This window comes from Myxine glutinosa, chromosome 8 (genome assembly GCF_964187855.1).
Source record: "Myxine glutinosa chromosome 8, kmMyxGlut1.1, whole genome shotgun sequence".
Lineage (NCBI taxonomy): Eukaryota > Metazoa > Chordata > Myxini > Myxiniformes > Myxinidae > Myxine > Myxine glutinosa.
Genome location: NC_136268.1, coordinates 63794131 through 63813642, shown reverse-complemented (window position 1 = coordinate 63813642; position 19512 = coordinate 63794131). Strand labels below are relative to the sequence as shown.

Here is a 19512-nt window from a genome sequence, read left to right as displayed (position 1 = left end):
TATTTTGGATGTAAATCTGCCTGAAGACTGATACATTATTGGAAGCTAAGCAGAACTTGTAGCATATACAGTGACTGTAGCTGCTTTATCCCGAGTCTGTCATTGTTTTGACCTGTGTCCGAGCCTCTCATTCACCACAACATTGATGCTCAAAACAGAGAGTCCGTGTCTACTGTTACGTGCTCCTCCCCAAACCCCCTTGGTCACGGTGTACCTCCGAGCCCCGAGAGGAGTCACGGCAGAAAAATGTGTTATTCTGTATGTCAAAGATCAATGGTGAAGCCACACCAATTGTTACTTACAAACAAATATTGTATTAAGATCACACAAGAATAACAGTACAACAATAATAGTACTCAAAAGTACAATCAATACATCCTATGATGATACCATCAGTTTCGTAATATATAACTCACTGTGCTCCAAGTGAGCGAAACAAGGACATTCCCAATGTCTCTTTCCCGGCTTCAAACCCAAGTTGATTCCGGTTTCAAGCCAAAGTCGATCCCGGCTTCAAGCCAAAGTCAGAACGCTGTCTAATCGACCAGAATCCCGTTCGGATGACAGTCACAGTCACGCTGCCAAAGCTTGCGCAACGGTGCCCTCAAGGCGACTGGGAAATCACACCCTCGGGTATGGCCGTTTCACGGCTCACAGTCGGCGAACCTCAGATTTACCTTCAAAATCCGCGTTGCACACACTACAGATAAACGTCTGAATGCGGTGAGAATGACTGAAGTGAAGCAAAGAAAAACCTTGCGCGACGCGCAAAGGCTGAAGCGAAGCAAAGAAACCTTGCTCGATGCGCAAAGCGCGCGAGTCAAAATGGCTGACGGCCCGTTCGAGACGTAACGGCCCTTCAATGATTCTCTTCGGAATAGATAGCAAAACCTGACAGGCAGGTTGATCTGTCACAGCGATAACAACTCTGTCCCAGGAATCCCTTTCCTGGGAAACCCAACGTTCACTCGTGACTGTCATTCGCCAATGTTCGCTCCAGACCGCAAAACCTATGCGTCTTCTCCAACTCACTCGCTCCGCCTTCTTTTTTTCCTCTTCTTCCTCGTCCGGTTCCGGTTTCATTTAAAACATTAACCTTTTTACCTTTTGACAATAATAATTGCTATTTCCCTCAAACAACAATAATAATAATACATGGAATCAAAAATGTTCACATTGGATGACAACCACAACAACGGAAGTGACGAATCCGTAACACTACACAGAGAGTCTGACCACCTATTGATCATAGGCGCCAATCTGTATAGTAGCATTCATTATGTTTATGAAGTCTTGAGTTGTAGTATAATGTTGGCAAGGTGAACTGTGATGACAAAATCATGAAAACGACTAATAAATTGCATTAAAATGTGTATAGCCACCTTGTTAATCATAAATCGATATATACACTTGGTCTTCAGTTATCGTTGTGGTTACCTTCTTGAAAACCATAACGTTAAGTGAAACAACGCTAAATGGATCAATTTATCTAGTAAGAAATAAATTTATCTTGATGATGTAATGGTGAGTTATGGGTAAATAATCACGACGTTCTTTGAAATACTCTTAGCCTTGATATCTAATTATTATTATAGACGTTGAAACGAAACGACGTAAACTGGAATGACGTTAAACAAGGATACCCTGTACTATAAAGCGTCTCACCCCCAATGGATAGCCGCAAATGAGGAATATAGAGCACACATCAACAACAACAACAACAACAACATGCATTTTAAGGCCATTTTCCCTGCTAGAGCAGGGGTTTGCCTTGCGGTCCCCAGAACAATCTTCTCCATTTTGCCCGATTTTCTGCATCTCTCCTTGTTAACGTAACCCCCTTGCCCGCATTTCTTCTTCCACCATCTTTAGCCAAGTCTTTCTCGGTCTTCCCCGTCCTCTACTTCCTTCTACATTCATTTCCATCACTCTTCTCAACCAGTCACTTTCATCCTTCTTCAACACATGACCAAACCATCTCAACCTGTTTCTCTTCACAGCATCCATCACAGGCTCTATTCCCATCATCTTTCGCAATTCATCATTTGTCTTCCTCTCTCTCAACGATACTCCGCACATCCACCGAACCATTCGCATTTCCACTCTTTCCAGCCTGCGTTGCTGCTCTACGTTCATTACCCATGTCTCGCTCCCATAAATAATAACACTTCTCACACATGCAGCATACACCTTTCCCTTCAGATTCAACGACACTCCCCTCCTCATCAGCACGCCACTCAGTTCCCGAAACTTCTTCCATGCACATCTCACTCTTGCAACCGTTGCCGAGTCTGATCCACCTTCTCCATTCAGCATGTCTCCGAGGTAGCAAAATGTTTTCACACCTTCCAGCTTCACGCCGTCTCCAAGATCCAACTCAACGTTTCCTCCATCTGCAGCTCCCTCTGTGCACACCTTACATTTGAATGTAGCTGCCACACTGGTTAATGACCCTCTCAGACCACTACATTTTTGATGAACCCACTCAGCGCACATTGTACATTGAATGGAGTTCACTCCGACACCCTTCCTACACAGCACACGGCCACTTCCCAGTTCTTTCCACCTCACCACATGCTTTACCACTTGCCATCAGCGTCGTCTTTCCTATATTCACCTTCAGACCTTTTGTCTCCATGCATTCCTTCCACTTGTTCATCTTTTCCTTCAGTCCATCCATACTTTCCGCAATCAACACCAGATCATCTGCATACAACAACTCCAACGGTAAACCCTCCTTTACGTTCTGAACCAGCACCTCCATCACAGCTACAAATAGTAGTGGACTTAGTACCGACCCCTGATGCACTCCCACCTTCACCTCAAACTCACCACTGTTCCCGTCCTTCGTCCTTACAGCTGTGCGCGCTCTTTTGTACATTGCCATCACTACTCTGATCAACCATTCCTCCACTCCTAACTTCCTCATTGCCCATGTCAATACTTTGCGTGGAACCCTATCGAATTCTTTCTCCAGATCAACAAACCCAAGAAACAACTTCTTCCTCTTCCCCATGTTCTTCTCCTGCAACTGCCTCACAATAAAGAGCGCGTCTGTCGTTCCTCTTCCTGGCATAAATCCAAACTGCATTTCATCGATCTTCACCTTCTTCCTTATCCTCCTCTCCAACACCCTTTCCAATACCTTCATTCCATGCACCAATAACTTTATCGCTCAGTACGAGCCACACTCCAGAGGGTCACCTTTCCCCTTGTATAGAGGGACGAGGGTACTCAGTTCCCAATCCACTGGAATGTGGCCCAATCATCACTCAGTTCCCAATCCACTGGAATGCGGCCTTCTTTCACCACCAGATTACAGATCTCTGTCATTCTCTTCACACCCCAACTTCCTGCTGCCTTCAACATATCTCCCACAACTCCCGTCGGCCCTCGCGCTTTTCTACTCTTCATTGCTTTTATCGCTTCCTCAACTTCCTTCTCAGTTATCTTCTCTGCCGGTCATAAATCTGGGTTACTCTCTATGTTGCCATCCCCTTCATTCTCTGTATTCAACAGCATTTCCATATATCTTTTCCATCTTCCTTTAATTCCATCTGGGTCCACAACGATTTGTCCCACTTCATCCTTCAAGCAACTCACCCCCATCACATCACACCTCTCTTTCGCTATCTGCTTTGCAATCCTGAATACCGCTCTCTGACCCTCTTCCGAATCCAAGCTTTCTCCGAACATTTTCCTGCATGCCTCTTTCTTTGCAGCCTTCTTGGCTGCCTTATAACTTTCACGCTCTGCTTTTTCTGCTCCCATACCCTTCGCCTTCTGCCACTCCTTGAACTTCTTCCTCTTCTCGTCAATCCTCTTTCCAACTTCCTCATCCCACCACCATGTTTCCGAGTGCCTCGGTGGTCCTTTAGTCCATCCACATACCTCACCAATGGCTCCCAACAGACTATCTTTCATTGACATCCAACCACGTTCAAGCTCAATCACATCATCCTCTACCTCTCTTTTAATGCCTACCTTACTGTCACCTCTTTCAACCTCCACACCTTCATTCTCGGTTGGTACTTCGCCCGCTGAGCTCTCCTCGCACCTTTCACCCTTATGTCGCAGACAACCAAGTGGTGCTGTGAAACAGCCTCCTCCCCCGGGATCACCTTTGTGTCCCGGAGGTGCCCCCTATCTCGCCTACGCACCATCAGGTAGTCAACGGTTGTCAGCGACCCACCGGACGTGTATGTAACAAGCTTATTATCCTCTTTCTGGAACTGAGTATTACAAATCAACAAATCAGCTCCATCAGCAAACTCCAAAATCCTTTCACCTTCTCCATTTCTCACACCATATCCGTAACCCCCATGAACTCCCTCAAAACCGTCCATACTCCTTCCCACATGTCCATTTAGGTCTCCTCCTACCACAACAACTTCCTAATCTTTCACGTTTTCCATCAGCTTCTCTATCGCACACCAGAACTTGTCCTTCTCTTCATCGCTCCGACCAACCTGCGGAGCATATCCCGAGGTGACGTTCACCAAGAGCTTTCCAATCATCATTTTCACCATCATCAACCTATCACTCACTCTAGTCACACTCACCACACTGTCTACAAACTCCTCAGAAAACAGGACACCAACACCATTCACGCCCTCCGGGCACCCTTGCCACACAGTCTTGTATTTCTGTCCCTGCCTACCCTTCACCATTCTCACACCACTTCCCTTCCATCTCGTCTCTTGCACACAACATATGTCCACTCTTCTTCTGATCAATACTTCCACCACTTCTCCTGATCTCCCTGTCATTGTCCCTACATTCCATGTCCCAAACCTCAGAAACCGATCTCCACTTCGGGCTGTACCCTGCCCATTTGTAGTTGTAATTGTCATGGTTCTCTTTTTGAGGCAATGTTTTTATGGCCGGATGCCCTTCCTGACGCCAACCCTCTTAGTCGCCTCTTACGACACGCAGGGATACGGTGTACCGATTCTAACCAGGGTACACACCGAGAATAGAGTACACATCAACAAAAAATATTCATTCAATATCATTTTTCAGTTCTCCTCATGAGATTCTTTTTTTGCTGATTGTCTCTTTGTGAAGACATCTTTATGTATTTGCATATATATTCAGTGTAACACCACAAAATATAGCAATGCCTTCTCCTTAATGGTTTGAACGAAATGCTCCCTTAGTTATTTCTTACCACTTAAATGAGATTCACAAAACCTAAACATCAATTCTGCTTTTTCAGGCAAAGTAAAACAAATCTGTATCACATATGTAAGATAGATAGCCAACCATATTATACCGTACTTCTTTTTATACTTCACATGATATGTAAGATAGCCATATTCATATTTATGCCTCCGCCGACAAAGTCACTGGAGGCATTATGTTTTCGGGTTGTCCGTCCATCTGTCCTTCCGTACGTCCATCCGGGCTAAACCTCGTTTTTCTCAGCAACCATATGTCCGATTGCGACACAACTTTCAGGGTAGGAATGACACCCATGCAGAATGTTTTATGATAGATGTTACGTCATAAGTCACGTGGTATGGCAGCCATCTTGAGTTAAATGCAAATAATTAAAAAATTATTTCTCGGAAACTGCTGCATGGAAAAATTTGAAACTTGGCACATTGTCAAGTACTCCCAATGGGGAACAAATGCATGATAATGATGACATCATAGGTGAAGAAGTATACCAGCCAAAAATGTTTTAATCGAATTCTTTATTCTAAAAATCTGAAATTGCATGCACATGATCCATGACCCATTTGTATTGAAATATTAAATTTATGACATCATAGTTCACATGGCTTGGCAGGCATTTTAGATTGAAGGAAAATATTAAATAATTATATCTCTGAAACTGCTCACCCTATCGATGCAAAATTTTACAAATATCATCTAACAGCACTGTTGCATATAGTTTGAAAATGATGATGTCATAGGTCACGTGGTTTGGCAGCCATCTTGGATAGAAAAACGAACCTTATCAATCGACACGAAATTTTACAAACGTGATCCACTACCCATACATATGCAGAGTGATGTCATCTACCCATTGTGGGACTATGCAAAGGAATATTGGCGACAGTCGCATTGTTCTAGTTTTACATGTCTTCAATTTTGTCCGTATGCAAGTGTTTAGCTAATTCAACACTGTTGAACTTTCAAGACACATCACACGCTGATCTTGTTTTTCTATCTGGGTCAGAATTTTGAACGAGGTACATTTGGGCCTCCCAGGGGTCCAAAAATTTTTTTGGGAATAGCTAAAAATCACCTCGATATCCTTAAAGCCCTAAGCCTGGGCTATCAAACGCAGCCAAACTGACACCGATCGGCCCAGAGGTTCCGTTTTTATTCATGGTCAAAGTTTCCCTTCCTTGTTAGCATAACGTAAGAGACCAAAATAAGATATATGAATTCCTTCCTCTTCTTCCCGAAGATGCTGTTTCGGCTAGTTTTGCGTACTTAACGCACCAGGAGCATCCCGATCTTTTGAAATGGCATAGAATTCAAGCTAATGTGATGGTCTGATGGTATATTTCACTTCGATATGCACTTACCTGGCTTACAGGGAGCATGACGTGCGTAACGTAAGAGACCGTTATGGTTTCTAAATTCACACTCAAGCTTGTTGTGTCTCAGAGAAACAAAGGAGGTCAATGATTTTTACAGAGTTAATACATACGTATAAGTGCTGTTTGTTGCGCCCTAAAGAAGAACTATGGAACACCCTGATATGTGTAAAACAGGGCTTATATAAATATCAAATATAAGCAAAAATATAAGTATTTTAGCTCTTTCACGAGCCTCAATGTTGTATACAAAAAAAAAAAAAAAAAAAAATCTCTTGCGTTACGGTTCATCTGCTTCATCCTATATGAGGAGGAGCTGTGACTCAGGAACTGACATGAGTAACACAAAAACACATTCAGTAGAGTAGTTATACAGATCTACTTTTATTCCAGCTGTGAAAAGTATCTGAAAAAGGCTTTTATAATGAATGCATGGCTTTGAAGGGCAACGAAATACTAAAAAAAATGCCCTTTTTCACCATGTTTTGAGGTTCAGAGGCTTATAACATGTAGATAATTGATAAAAAGTATATAAAACTATACATTTTGTGAAAGCCGTGATTGTGTTCTACAAGATGACACCTAAATGTACTAATTCAGAACATTTGGGACAAAGTTATATAGGTTTAAAGCAATCAATGTGTGTTTTTGGGGATTTGTACCTCGTTCAAAATTCTGACACATCTATGCAACACCGTAACCTGAAAAGTGGGAGAGACTTGTCATTTCATCTTCGCAAAATGAATTTGTGTAAGCTCCAAAAGGTGGGATGTTTTAGATACCAACCCACATTTATCATGTTTAGGACATTTTAACTCAATTTGTGAAAAAACTGGATTTTCTGATGAACATAGCTGAACCTTGTCTGTATGAACTGAGATGTAAGAATAAATGTGTCCTTTCCCAAGAAGCTCTTCTTGAATATGTAGCGTAGCACTGAAGTAGTTGATGGCACAACTCCTTATACCTTTGTCCAATTTTAATATCCTTGAACACCCACATGCAATTGTGCAGGTAAGACATTTCGTCAAAGACTGCCATATTAATTTTGCGCAGATTCATGAGGGGATGCCTGCTAGACATGAAATGAAACTATTTCGTGCAGAACAAAAAAACCATGCAGTCTTAAGTAAAGATCTGTCACTTCTTATATCAATAACGTACATCAAAGCCAGATAATACAGAATACGACTGAAGAAATACAATGCATTGCACTTGGCTTGACCAGCCTATTTCGTCCTCGAACTTTATCTATATAATTACGTTGTTCTCGATCATAAACCGACGTTTGTAGACAGGACAGACATATCGAGTGGACCAATTGCTTAATCCCACTTTTCGCATCATGTGCAAGGGGTAATAATCGAGTTACATGGGCTATAGAAAATGTTACATGGGATCGATCTTAGTTCGCATTGAAATCAATAATTGTTACCCGCTTTCCAGTATCAATGTCAAACTTTCGCCACCCATGCTTTTCGTTTTTGCTGGATCAGGAGGGAATCGATACAAAGTGATTCGAATGTTCTTTAGTAGATTTTAATATCCCAATGCAGCAAAACATGGTGCAGTATATGTCTAATTCATGAAGAAAATAGAATGGCAAATCTCATTCCTTTGTGCATAATGCTATACTGACACAAGCTGAGCTTTAATGAAGAATTAAGAACAAGTAATGCTGGTGAAAAGTGAGTGTCAATTTGTATCCAGCATGATCTATCTGCTGCAAATTGAGCTTAAGGTAACAATATCCACACTCATATGCATGATCTTTCTTGGGCAAACTACATTTCAAAATTGACCTCCAAAGCCAGCCGTCAACTTGGCATCTTCCATCATACAAAGTCCTTCCTTGGCACACCTGAACTCCTATCCACATACAAGGCCTTCACCTGCAGCTTGATGGAGTACTGCTCTCCACCCTGGGATGGCTTTCCTGCCTCACATCTTGCTCAAGCTTGAGCCATGGAAACAAAGGCCTTTAAGATTATTGGAATCTCCTGCGATGAGGCTGTGTCTATCATTCTATCATTTCACCATTGCAGACAGGTCGGTGGTCTCTCTGTCTTCTGCCGCCTTCTTTCTAGTCTTGCACCCTCTGCTGTTTCCATTCCTTCCCTCCCCCCTACTCCCGTCCCCTCAGGTTTTGCAGGGCACACACGGTCCATCGTCAACCCTCTTCTGTTGAGACAATCCAGGATCACTTCTCACCTCCACTCATTCGTTCCTCTTTTTTCCTGCCTGTGGTACCAACTTACACATTTTCTGCAATCTCATTCTTCCCTCCAGGCCTTCAAGACCACTGTTTGTACCACTGTCTCAGATCATCCCCATTCAGAACCATGATGTTTTCTATCCTCGTTCTACCCAAGTCTGCCTCCATCTTGGCCTTCTTGGCCTTCTGCGCATGCGCAAGATTGGTCGTCACGTCTCTTCAAAGCTGTCCCCGTGCGCACGCTTTCGAAGTTAAGTAATTTTTCACAATTGTGTTTTTGTCGAATCTGTATCTTTCTTTCGGTGTATGTACCTATTGGGGTGACTTTAATAGGTTTCTCGGTGTTGGTTTTTCATACCTGTGTACAGAATCGTCGTTTTTTTCGTATCGTGTATTCTGAGGCCTCGTGTAGTACTAGTAGGCTACCGTGTCAGCCCTTGGCTTGAGGCTTTTTTTTTGTCTCAGCGGTTCTTCGATCGCGCTGCAAATTACTTTCGGTCTCTGTTTTTCACGGTCTTTTCACCCCATACTTCCTTGTTTTAAAATCTCAAAAAAAATAAAAATAAAAATAATTTCCTTCTCTGTTCTTATCCGTTTGTTCGTTCTTATTTGTTCGTTCGTTCTTCGACCACGTTGTTTGTGATCACGTGATCACGTTGTTAAAAAATGTTTCATCTGTCCCCGGAAGAACTTTATTTTGTCATATTCTATAACACCTTTTTCTTCTTCTTCTTCTATAAAAGGATGCTTTCGACTTGCTCACCAAATCTATTCATTCCAAAAAAAATTTCCATCTCTTACAGTGCATCTTTCATTCATTCCCTAAACTCTCCAGAACTCCACCCATCCTTCAGCGTCCTCAAATGTATTTTTGACTCGAATGTCTCAAGAAACTCATTTTGCAAGAAATGTTCGTTTCCCATTAATCGTACACTTTTCAAAATCCAATCTCACCCCTTCCCTCCAAATCTTCCCCATCACCCATCTCTTTCAAATCTTCCCCCTTGCCCCTCCCCCCCAAATCTTCCCCATCACCCATCCCTTTCAAATCTCCCCCCCTGCCCCTTCCCTCCTAAACTCCCCCCACAACCCTCCCCTCCGAGACTCTCCCTCACTCCTCCCCTCCTAGACTCCCCTCTCCCCCCTCCTCCTCAAAGTGTCCTCCCCGCTTCTTCCCCCTTCCAACTTTCACCTTCTTCTCCCTCAACCTTCTGCCTCACTCTTCCCCCTCCTCAAAAGCACCTCACTGCACCTCACCCAATCACCATCAAACCTTTTGTCTGCCCTATTCTTCCCTTTCTCCAAGCTATTCTGTAAACTCTGACAAACCTTCAACAGCTCTCCCTACCTCTTCCTCCTCTTCCACATCTTACCCTACTGCTCCCCCCCCCCCCCCTGTTCTGTATCCGATGCTCCCCCATCCTCTTCCTTAATTAACAGTATGGACCTCAAACATCCGGGGCCTTCGCTCAAACTTAACTGATCTCTCCATACAGGTTGCTTCTGACAAACCAGACGTGATCTGCTTAACAGAAACTTTCCTCCTTCATGATGTCTCTGATTCCTTGGTATCTTTCCCAGGTTACTCCCTCCTCCGGTATGATAGACCTGAGCCTCGTCCTGGAGGTGGGGCTGCTATCTTTATAAAAAAACTCTTCCTCACTCGCCCTGCACTGCACTACACTCTCTCCACCTCACCCCCAGGAATACCTTTGGCTACGGCTTCCCCTTCGCTCCCACCTTTTGTTCATATGTGTGTTGTACCGTCCACCAAACAGTGATGACTACATCTACATCTCGCTGTCTGATAATATGGACCAACTTCTATCTACACATCCCAACTCTCTCTTCCTCATATGTGGTGATTTCAACTGTCACCATGCCAGTTGGCTGGGGGTGGGTACCTCTCTCACCAGCCTTGTCTCTTCAGCAAAGGACTTCTGTGACTCACTGGGACTGACACAATCTGTCAATTTCCCAACCCGGATCTCAGTCAACGGAGAATCTTCTCTTCTGGACTTGGTTATGACTAACTTCCCTGAAATGTCTGCTGCTCTTCTTCTGCTCCAATCGGCTCTTCTGATCATGTGCTTGTTAAAGTGGACATCTCTCTGACCATTCTCAGAGAGCCTCCTCAGCATCGACGAGTCTGGCATTTCACTCAGGCCAACTGGCACGGTCTTCAAGCAGCCATCAATCATCTGGACTGGTCTCCCATCTCTACCGCCTCTGACATCAACTCATCCTGGGAATTCTTCCAAAGTAAATTGCTCTCTCTCATGCACAGATTTATCCCATCTCGTCTTCAGTTGTCATACCCTTCCTCCCGTCCATGGTACACGGAATCTTGTGGTGAGGCTATTGCCCAGAAACAACTTGCTTTCGTCTCCTGGAAAGCAAATCCAACAGAAGGAAATCTCATTTCCTTTCACAAAGCCCGAAACAAGTGTGTGTCCACCCTCAGGAGAGCCAGGAAACAATATCTCTCCATTCTCAGGACCGAACTCTCTTATCTGTCTCCCTCTTCCAAATCCTGGTGGCATCTGTTCAAATCTGTTTCTGGTGTTTGTTCCCCCTCCATCCCCTCCCTCACCTCAAATGGACACACGGCTGACTCCGCACGTGAAAAAGCTGAATGCCTCAACTCTGTGTTTGCCTCTAAATCTTGTGTCCCAAACCCATCCCTCTCTGTACCCACCATACCCAGTCATACCCAGCTGCTCCTGGACTCTGTGTCCTTTCCTCCTGACAAGGTGGAAAAGTTTCTGTCAACCCTCGACTCTGATTCTGCAACTGGACCTGACGGCATCAGCCCACGGGTCCTAAAATCATGTTCTTCCGCTCTTTCACACCCTCTCTCTGTTCTCTTCACCCTCTCTTTTGCTCAAGGTCTTCTTCCATCTGCTTGGAAATCTGCCAACATCACCGCTTTGCACAAAAACGGTGCAAAAACAGATCCCAGCAACTACAGACAAATCAGCCTTCTCCAAATTATCAGCAAAGTCATGGGATCCATCATTGCTTCAGATATGAAATCTTTCCTCTTCTCCAATGGCTTGATCTCTGATCATCAATTTGGTTTCAGACCTGGACACTCCACTCTGGACATGCTGCTTCTGCTTTCTCAACAATGGATGGAGGTCCTCAATGCCAAACAGGAAATTAGAGCAGTCTCCCCTTGACATATCACGTGCCTTCGATATGGTCTGGCACCCCGCTCTGTTCACCAAACTCTCCTCTTTTGGTATCCATGGAAATCTCCACGCATGGCTGGCGGACTTCCTCTCTAGTCGTAGTCAACGTGTGGCCCTGAATGGGTTTCTCTCATCTCCTCTTCCTGTTCAGGCTGGAGTTCCCCAAGGCAGTGTTCTGGGCACTGTGCTTTTTCTGGTCTTCATCAATATCCCTCTGACTCTCTTGAAAATCCTCTCTATGTCTTTGATGACGACTCTACTCTCTGTCGCTCCATTCTTCATCCCTCAGATCGGCAGTCTACAGCTTCCTCACTCTCTGCAGACCTTGACAAAATCACAGACTGGGCAAACAAGTGGAACATGTCTTTCAATCCTGACAAATCTCACACTCTTACGATGTCTCTCCGAAAAGACCGACTGGACAACCCTCCCATCCACTTTCTGAATAATCCTCTCCAAGAAGTTCTGTCACTCAAGCTTTTGGGTCTCACTATCTGCCATGATCTTTCCTGGGAAAACCACATTTCAAATCTGGCCTCCAAAGCCAGTCGCCGACTGAGCATCCTCCGTCGTGCGAAGTCCTTCCTTGGCACACCTGAGCTCCTCACCACATACAAGGCTTTCATCCGCAGCTCAATGCAATACTGCTCTCCCCTCTGGGCTGGTGCTCCTGCCTCACACCTAGCTCGCCTTCACGCTGTTGAAACCAAAGCATTCAGAATCATTGGAATCCCCCGCGATGAAGCTAACTCCAAGAGCCTCTCACTCACTCACCGCGGGCAGGTTGGTGGTCTTTCCATCTTCTACCGACTCCTCTCTGGCCTTGCCCCCCCCAGCTCTCTCTGGGCTCTGTCCCGCAAATATTCCTACAGGTCGCACAAGATCTGCCTGCATCCCTCTTATGGTTAAACTGCCAAAATCAAGACTCTCTGCTCACCTTCACTCCTTCATTCCTCTTTTCTCCCGCCTCTGGAACAAACTCCCTCACTCTCTTCAATCCCACTCCACCCTCCAAGTCTTTAAAACAGCTGTTCACCACCATCTCTTATCTTCCCCCATCCAAAACCTTGATCTTTTCTACCCCCGCTAATTTCACCCCAATTCCACTTTTTTGAAATACCAACTTCTGTCCAGGAAGTCTTTGGTGTCCTTGTGTTTTATACTTCTCCCTCCCCCCCCCCCCCCCCTTCCCATGCCTCCTCCCCCCGGGCCCTCTCCCTTCCACACATCTCCCTGCTCTCGGATGTTGTGTTTGTGTGCTTCCCCTTCTCTCCCCATCTCGTCTTCCGCTCCCTCTTTTTGGGTATTTTGTTTGTCTAGTTGATTTGTTTGTGAAGTAAATGTTAGCTCTTTCACGAGCCTCGATTCAGTATACAAAAAAAAAGAAAAAGAAAAAAAAAAAGCTTTGTTGTAGGTGTTTCCCCCTCTCTCAACTGTTCTCCTTGTCCTGATCAGTAAAGTGTACTCGCTCTTACACGAGCCCCGACAATGTATACAAAAAACATCATGCTGGTGTAAGATGGACTAATCATATTCAGATTTGCTTTGAACAACAGATGGCCAGACTCTTTCTATACATGGCTCTGAACTGAGCCACCTCATCCATAAATTATATATCCATCATGACATATCTGCTGCTATATAATTTCGCAGTTTTTCACTTTGATAGTGTCACTTCTGATAGTGTTTCAATGCGTCCTTGAAGTGTTTTCTCTGCGTACTTAATGTGGAAATGTCCTCCTTTATTTCACTGTACAGAAGCCATGTTTTACCTCCTGTTGTTACCAATCCTCATCATGTAACCATCCCAGGTGAACTCTGAAGAGCATAACGTGTATATTGACGAAGTGGCTGTCCTCCAGAACCTCATTACCGAAGGACTTATTCTGAAACTTCATGTGGAGTATGGCACACAGATGTCACACATGAAGTTTGTCCAGAAGCCAAATATTACATTGGGAGTAGGAACAGATCTCACATCCCACAAATTAGATGGCACTTCTGCTTTGCAGATCCATTACATGCCACGTTGATTCCAGACTTCCTTACAGTTTGCAAAATTATGCAATGGATTTGTCGAAATAGTTTACCAGTTCCTTATATACAAGGGCATCATTAGATAGTGTGATACTGACATAGCAGAAGTGTCTGGAAGAATGGCGAGACAGACTGGTTTTCTCTGAAATCTGTCATCTCCCTCACAGACTGGTCAATTATCCCATCACTCTCCTGACAACAGTTCCTGAAATCCCTTCATCAACAGACTGCTTTCTCTCCATCAGTTCAGCCTTTCACTTCTCCAAATGTCCTATTAAAACCAACCCTGGTACACTGAGGCATGTGGCGACGCGAAAACGAAGCTCGTGCATTCTGCACCACAAAAAGGTAGCTCGTGTTTTGCATCTCAAAGTAAACCAAACTGATATGAACAAGTCCCTCTGCAAGGCCCTCAATTAGTGTGTATTACAGTCGTCCGATAATTACCATTATGATTATAATCATTATCATAAGATAACAATATGATTGTAATCATTCGTCTCTTTTTTTTGTATGCAAGATCGAGGCTCGTGTAAGAGGTAACATTAATCACAAAAAAAGTCAAACTGACACATAAAACACAAAATAAGGGGAGCGGTAGACAAGATGGGGAGAGAGGGCGAAGGACACAAACACAACATTTGAGAGCAGGGACATCGAGAGAACTGTGGGAGGAAGAGGGCTTGGGGGGAGGTGGGAGAGGAATAAAACATATGGACACTGCAAGGACTTCCAGGAAAGAAGTTGGAATTTCAAAAAGGTGTATCTGGGGTGAATTAGCGGGGGTAGAAAAGATCAAGGTTTTGGATGGGGGAAGATAAGAGATGGTGGTGAACAGCAGTTTTAAAGACCTGGAGGGAGGAGTGGGATTGAAGGGAGTGGTGGAGTTTGTTCCAGAGGTGGGAGAAAAGGGGAATGAAAAAGTGAAGGTGAGCAGAGAGCCTAGATTTTGGCAGTTTAACCATAAGAGGTTTGCAGGCAGATCTTGTGCGACCTGTAGGAATATTTGGGGGACAGAGCACAGAGAGAGCTGGGGGAGCAAGGCCGGAGAGGAGTCGGTAGAAGACAGAAAGATCACCAACCTGCCTGCGGTGAGAGAGTGAAAGGCCCTCGGACTTAGGTTCATCGCAGGAGATTCCAATGATTCTGAAAGCTTTGGTTTCAACAGCGTGAAGCCGAGCTAGGTGTGAGGCAGGAGCATCGGCCCAGAGGGGGGGAACAGTATTCCATTGAGCTGCGGATGAAAGCCTTGTATGTGGTGAGGAGCTCAGGTGTGCTAAGGAAGGACTTCGCACGACGGAGGATGCCCAGTCGGCGACTGGCTTTGGAGGCCAGATTTGAAATTTATTTTCTCAAGAAAGATCATGGCAGATAGTGAGACCCAAAAGCTTGAGCGAGATAACTTCTTGGAGAGGATTGTTGAGAAAGTAGATGGGAGGGTTTTCCAGTCGATCTTTTCGGAGAGACATAGTAAGAGTGTAAGATTTGCCAGGATTGAAAGACATGTTCCACTTGTTTGACCAGTCTGTGATTTTGTCCAGGTCTGCAGAGAGTGGGGAGGCTGCAGACTGCCGATCTGAGGGATGAGGAATGGAGCGGCAGAGAGTGGAGTCATCAGCAAAGAGATAGAGAGGATTTTCCAGAGAGTCGGAGAGATCATTTATGAAGACCAGAAAAAGCACAGGGCCCAGACCACTACCTTGGGGAACTCCAGCCAGAACAGGAAGTGGAGATGAGAGAAATCCATTCAGGGCCACACGTTGACTACGACCAGAGAGGAAGTCCGCAAGCCATGCGTGGAGATTTCCATGGATACCATAGGAGGAGAGATTGGTGAGCAGAGCCGGGTGCCAGACCGTATTGAAGGCACTTACAGACCAGACCTCTCAAGTCTTTCACATCCTCCAAAGCCTGCTAGGAGCTGGCAAGTCTGCTTCTGGTGCACATTTTCCGGCTGCATGTACCGTCACTCCGACAGGATGGAGTCCTGTTGAACACTGCTCAGGGAAAAATCTGAATACATCAACATGGTGTTTCCAAAAAAGGCAAAGGTCCCCCTCCCCTCCCCCTAATCCCTCTCTTCCCCTACCCACCTTTACCCCCATCAAATTGCTCTCCACAGCATATGGACTTCTCTCCAACTAAGGTTGAGAAGTACAATCAATCTGGGCATCTCCTCTGCAACTTGCCCCAATGGAAATTAGATTCTAATTCTCAAGAACTGTGATTCTGCCCTCACCTCACCTTTTCCACACTCGTATCCGGATTATTATTTGATTGTCCATTGCCTTCATCTTGGAAAATTCAAAATGTCACCCGCATTTAAAAGAAGGGTTCCAAGTCAGATCCACTCAACTACCAACTGGTCAACCTACTCAAAAGAAAGGTGATGGAATTTATCATTGCTGCAGACATCAGACATTATCTGTTCTCCAACTCTAATCTCTGATCATCAGTTTAGTTACACCTCAGATGTTATACCATGGACATGTTGCTTCTTTATAACATCAACGGAGGGATTAATGATACCTCAAACAAGAGATCAAAACCATCTCTCTGGATATCTTTGATAATGTCTTACATCTCAACTTACTTTCTAAGCTGTTTATCCTGTTCCCTCCGTGCATCTCACCTTACTTTCTAAGTTGTTTGTCAATGGTATTCAATTCATCCTCGAATGGTTAACAGACACTCTCTGCAATCATCAACAAAGGGGAGTTCTTGACAGCATTCTGTCTCAAGATCTCCATCTTCAAGCTGGCATCCTAGTATTCATTTGCAATTGATCAATGGCCTTGAACCAATGCAAAAAAGAATTTACAGACCTAAAGCATCAAAAAGCTACATATATTGAACAAAGTTTCAAATGGAGCACCTCGCCACCATTGGAGCATTTAAATTGCATCAGATGTGGCAATAAATGTGAATTGTTGATCCCCGCTTGCTGGCTCAATGATAAAAGACACCATTTGCATTTTTGCCTTCGCCATCCCCACCCCATTTAGAATACCGACTTGATAGTCCCACAAACAAGTGTTTTATGATGTACCATATTTCTGGTCCACCTCTCCACATCCTTGTATAATCCTCTAACATTTTGCAGATGACTACACCCTGTGCATAACAGCACACCACACTTCTGAGAGGCAGGTTGATGCAGCATCCATCTCTTCAGATGTGGAAAAAGACGAGTTATTGATCAAATACCTGGAACAAGGTGCTTAAATGTAGGAATTCCAATGCTCTCACTGTAAATCCACAATGATCAGTTTCGCGTTAAAACTCCCCAATTTACTTCTCCAGCAACCCTGGAAGAAGTGCAGGCCATGGAACTCCTGGGCTTCGTAATTGGTTAAAAACTACCTTGCGCAGAACGCAGTGACGAATTGTTCTCCAAGGCTGGCCAACATCTCAATAGTCTCTGCAGTATCAAGTCCATTCTGAGCCACTCAGAGCTCATGCAAGTGTACAGCGGCCTGCATAAGTATTTGCTCCCTCCAAAGTTTTCACATTTTGATGCCACCTGAGCTTACTTCATGATGTTTTTCAAATTAAACTTAATATATAGTCTTAACAATCTACTGCAAAGTGATAAAACTAAAAAAAATGCAGATAAAAAGTGAATAATTTAGATCAATAGAGAAAAATCATAGCCTGGTGTTGGCTTTGCGGTTAGGGTGCCGGCTTGGGATCCTAGGATCCTGGGTTCGAATCCCGGTCAATTGCTAAATTAACGCCAGGGGGGTTGACTCAGCCTGTCATCCTTCCGAGGTCGGCAAATTGAGTACCAGCTTGCTGGGATGAATGATCCCGGTGTGTACCCCGGTTTAGAATAGGTACACCGTATCCCTGCGCATCGTAAGAGCGTGACCAAGGGTTGGCGTCAGGCAGGGCATCCGGCCATAAAAACATTGCCTCAAACAGGGAACCATGATTGTCATGGGGCCCGCAAGGCTAACTCCTGCTCTAGCGGGGAAAATTGCCTTAAAACGATCATTCATCTATCTATAATTCCAGTAATCTCTGTGTGTCTGTGTGTCTGTGTGTCTGTGTGTCTGTGTGTCTGTGTGTTTGTCTGTGACCGCTGTTTCTCGACAACCACGGGTCCGATATACTTTAAACTTGCCAGGTATATTGCTGGGGACCCGAGGATGTGCCTTTTCAAGGTTTCATATTAATCGGACAAGTACTTACCGAGCTATGGCGATTTAGCCGTTCGCCGTTCGCTTTGGCGTTGCGAATGGACCAAACCATTCATGTAAATAGAGGGGGGGGGGGGGTTCTGTGGTCGTTCGCTTTGGCTTTGCGAATGGACCAAACCATTCATGTAAATAGAGGGGGGGGTTCTGTGGTCGTTCGCTTTGGCTTTGCGAATGGACCAAACCATTCATGTAAATAGAGGGGGGGGTTCTGTGGTCGTTGCGAATGGACCAAACCATTCACATCGAATCATCGAATCACATCGAATGGACCAAACCGTTCGCTTTGGACCAAACCATTGCATGTAAATAGAGGGGGGGGGGGGGGGTTCTGTGGTCGTTGCGAATGGACCAAACCATTCATGTTTTTTTTTTTTTTTTTTTTGGCAAGGAACGGGCACCCACGTACGGGCACGTCCTAGCTTATATATAGTACGGGCATGCCCTAGTTCATTCAATAGAGAAAAATCAGATCTTTCTCAGTTGCATAAGTATTCAATTATTTGCCTAATTAACATTAAATCACTTCAGAAGCAAATTAAGTGTTTGAAAGGTTAAAAATAAGTGTAATAGGTTACTTACCCAAAAATACTCATGTCAGTCATTGCTGAAAACGGTGCTTCCATAAGATACTGATCTAAGGGGCTGAATACTTTTGCAACCAGTGAATTTTGATTTGTACATGTTTTTGCAGGTATTCTTGACATGTAACCTCCTTCAACTATAAGAATGTTTAGTTTGATCTCTTCAGTTATGAATAAAAAAACGTTCATTTGGAAAAATTGTTTCTCGGTAATTGGTGATTCATCTAAATGTGGCATTATTGGAGAAGGGTGAATACTTTTTCAGGCCACTGTATAAGGCCTTCATCCAAAGTATCATGGAGTATGTCACATATAATAATATGTAAATGTATGCTATTATATAATTCTGCTTTGAGAGCAGACCCTCCCTTTTGATTAGGTGTTTGGACTTGTCCAATGCAGCCAATGGCGAGTGCTGTACTTGGCATGAGCACTGCGTGTTTGCTCTGGGCAGGCGCCATGTTGGATGTGCAGTAAACGACTGGAACGCACTGAAATCTCCGTTTATTTCTTGCTGTGAACATTACATGGTGGCAGTGGTAAACTATCCAGAATGGAACCATATTTAAACCTCCGGATTCCATGTGTTTTGATGGAAATGTAAGTAAAAACTGGAAACGATGTGAACAAAGATATTGTATACAAAAAAAAAAAAAACAAAAAAAAAAAAAAACAAGATTTAAGTTGTACTTGAAAGCCATGGGGACCAACAACAAGGAAGATGTGCAA

General features: G+C 44.3%; 1 protein-coding gene across 4 annotated transcripts in view; it reads right to left on the bottom strand.

The window, feature by feature from the left end:
- Nucleotides 1–19512, bottom strand: part of TLL2 (tolloid like 2) — a 253701-nt gene that overhangs the window by 124012 nt on the left and 110177 nt on the right. The gene's annotated exons all lie outside the window — the stretch shown is intronic.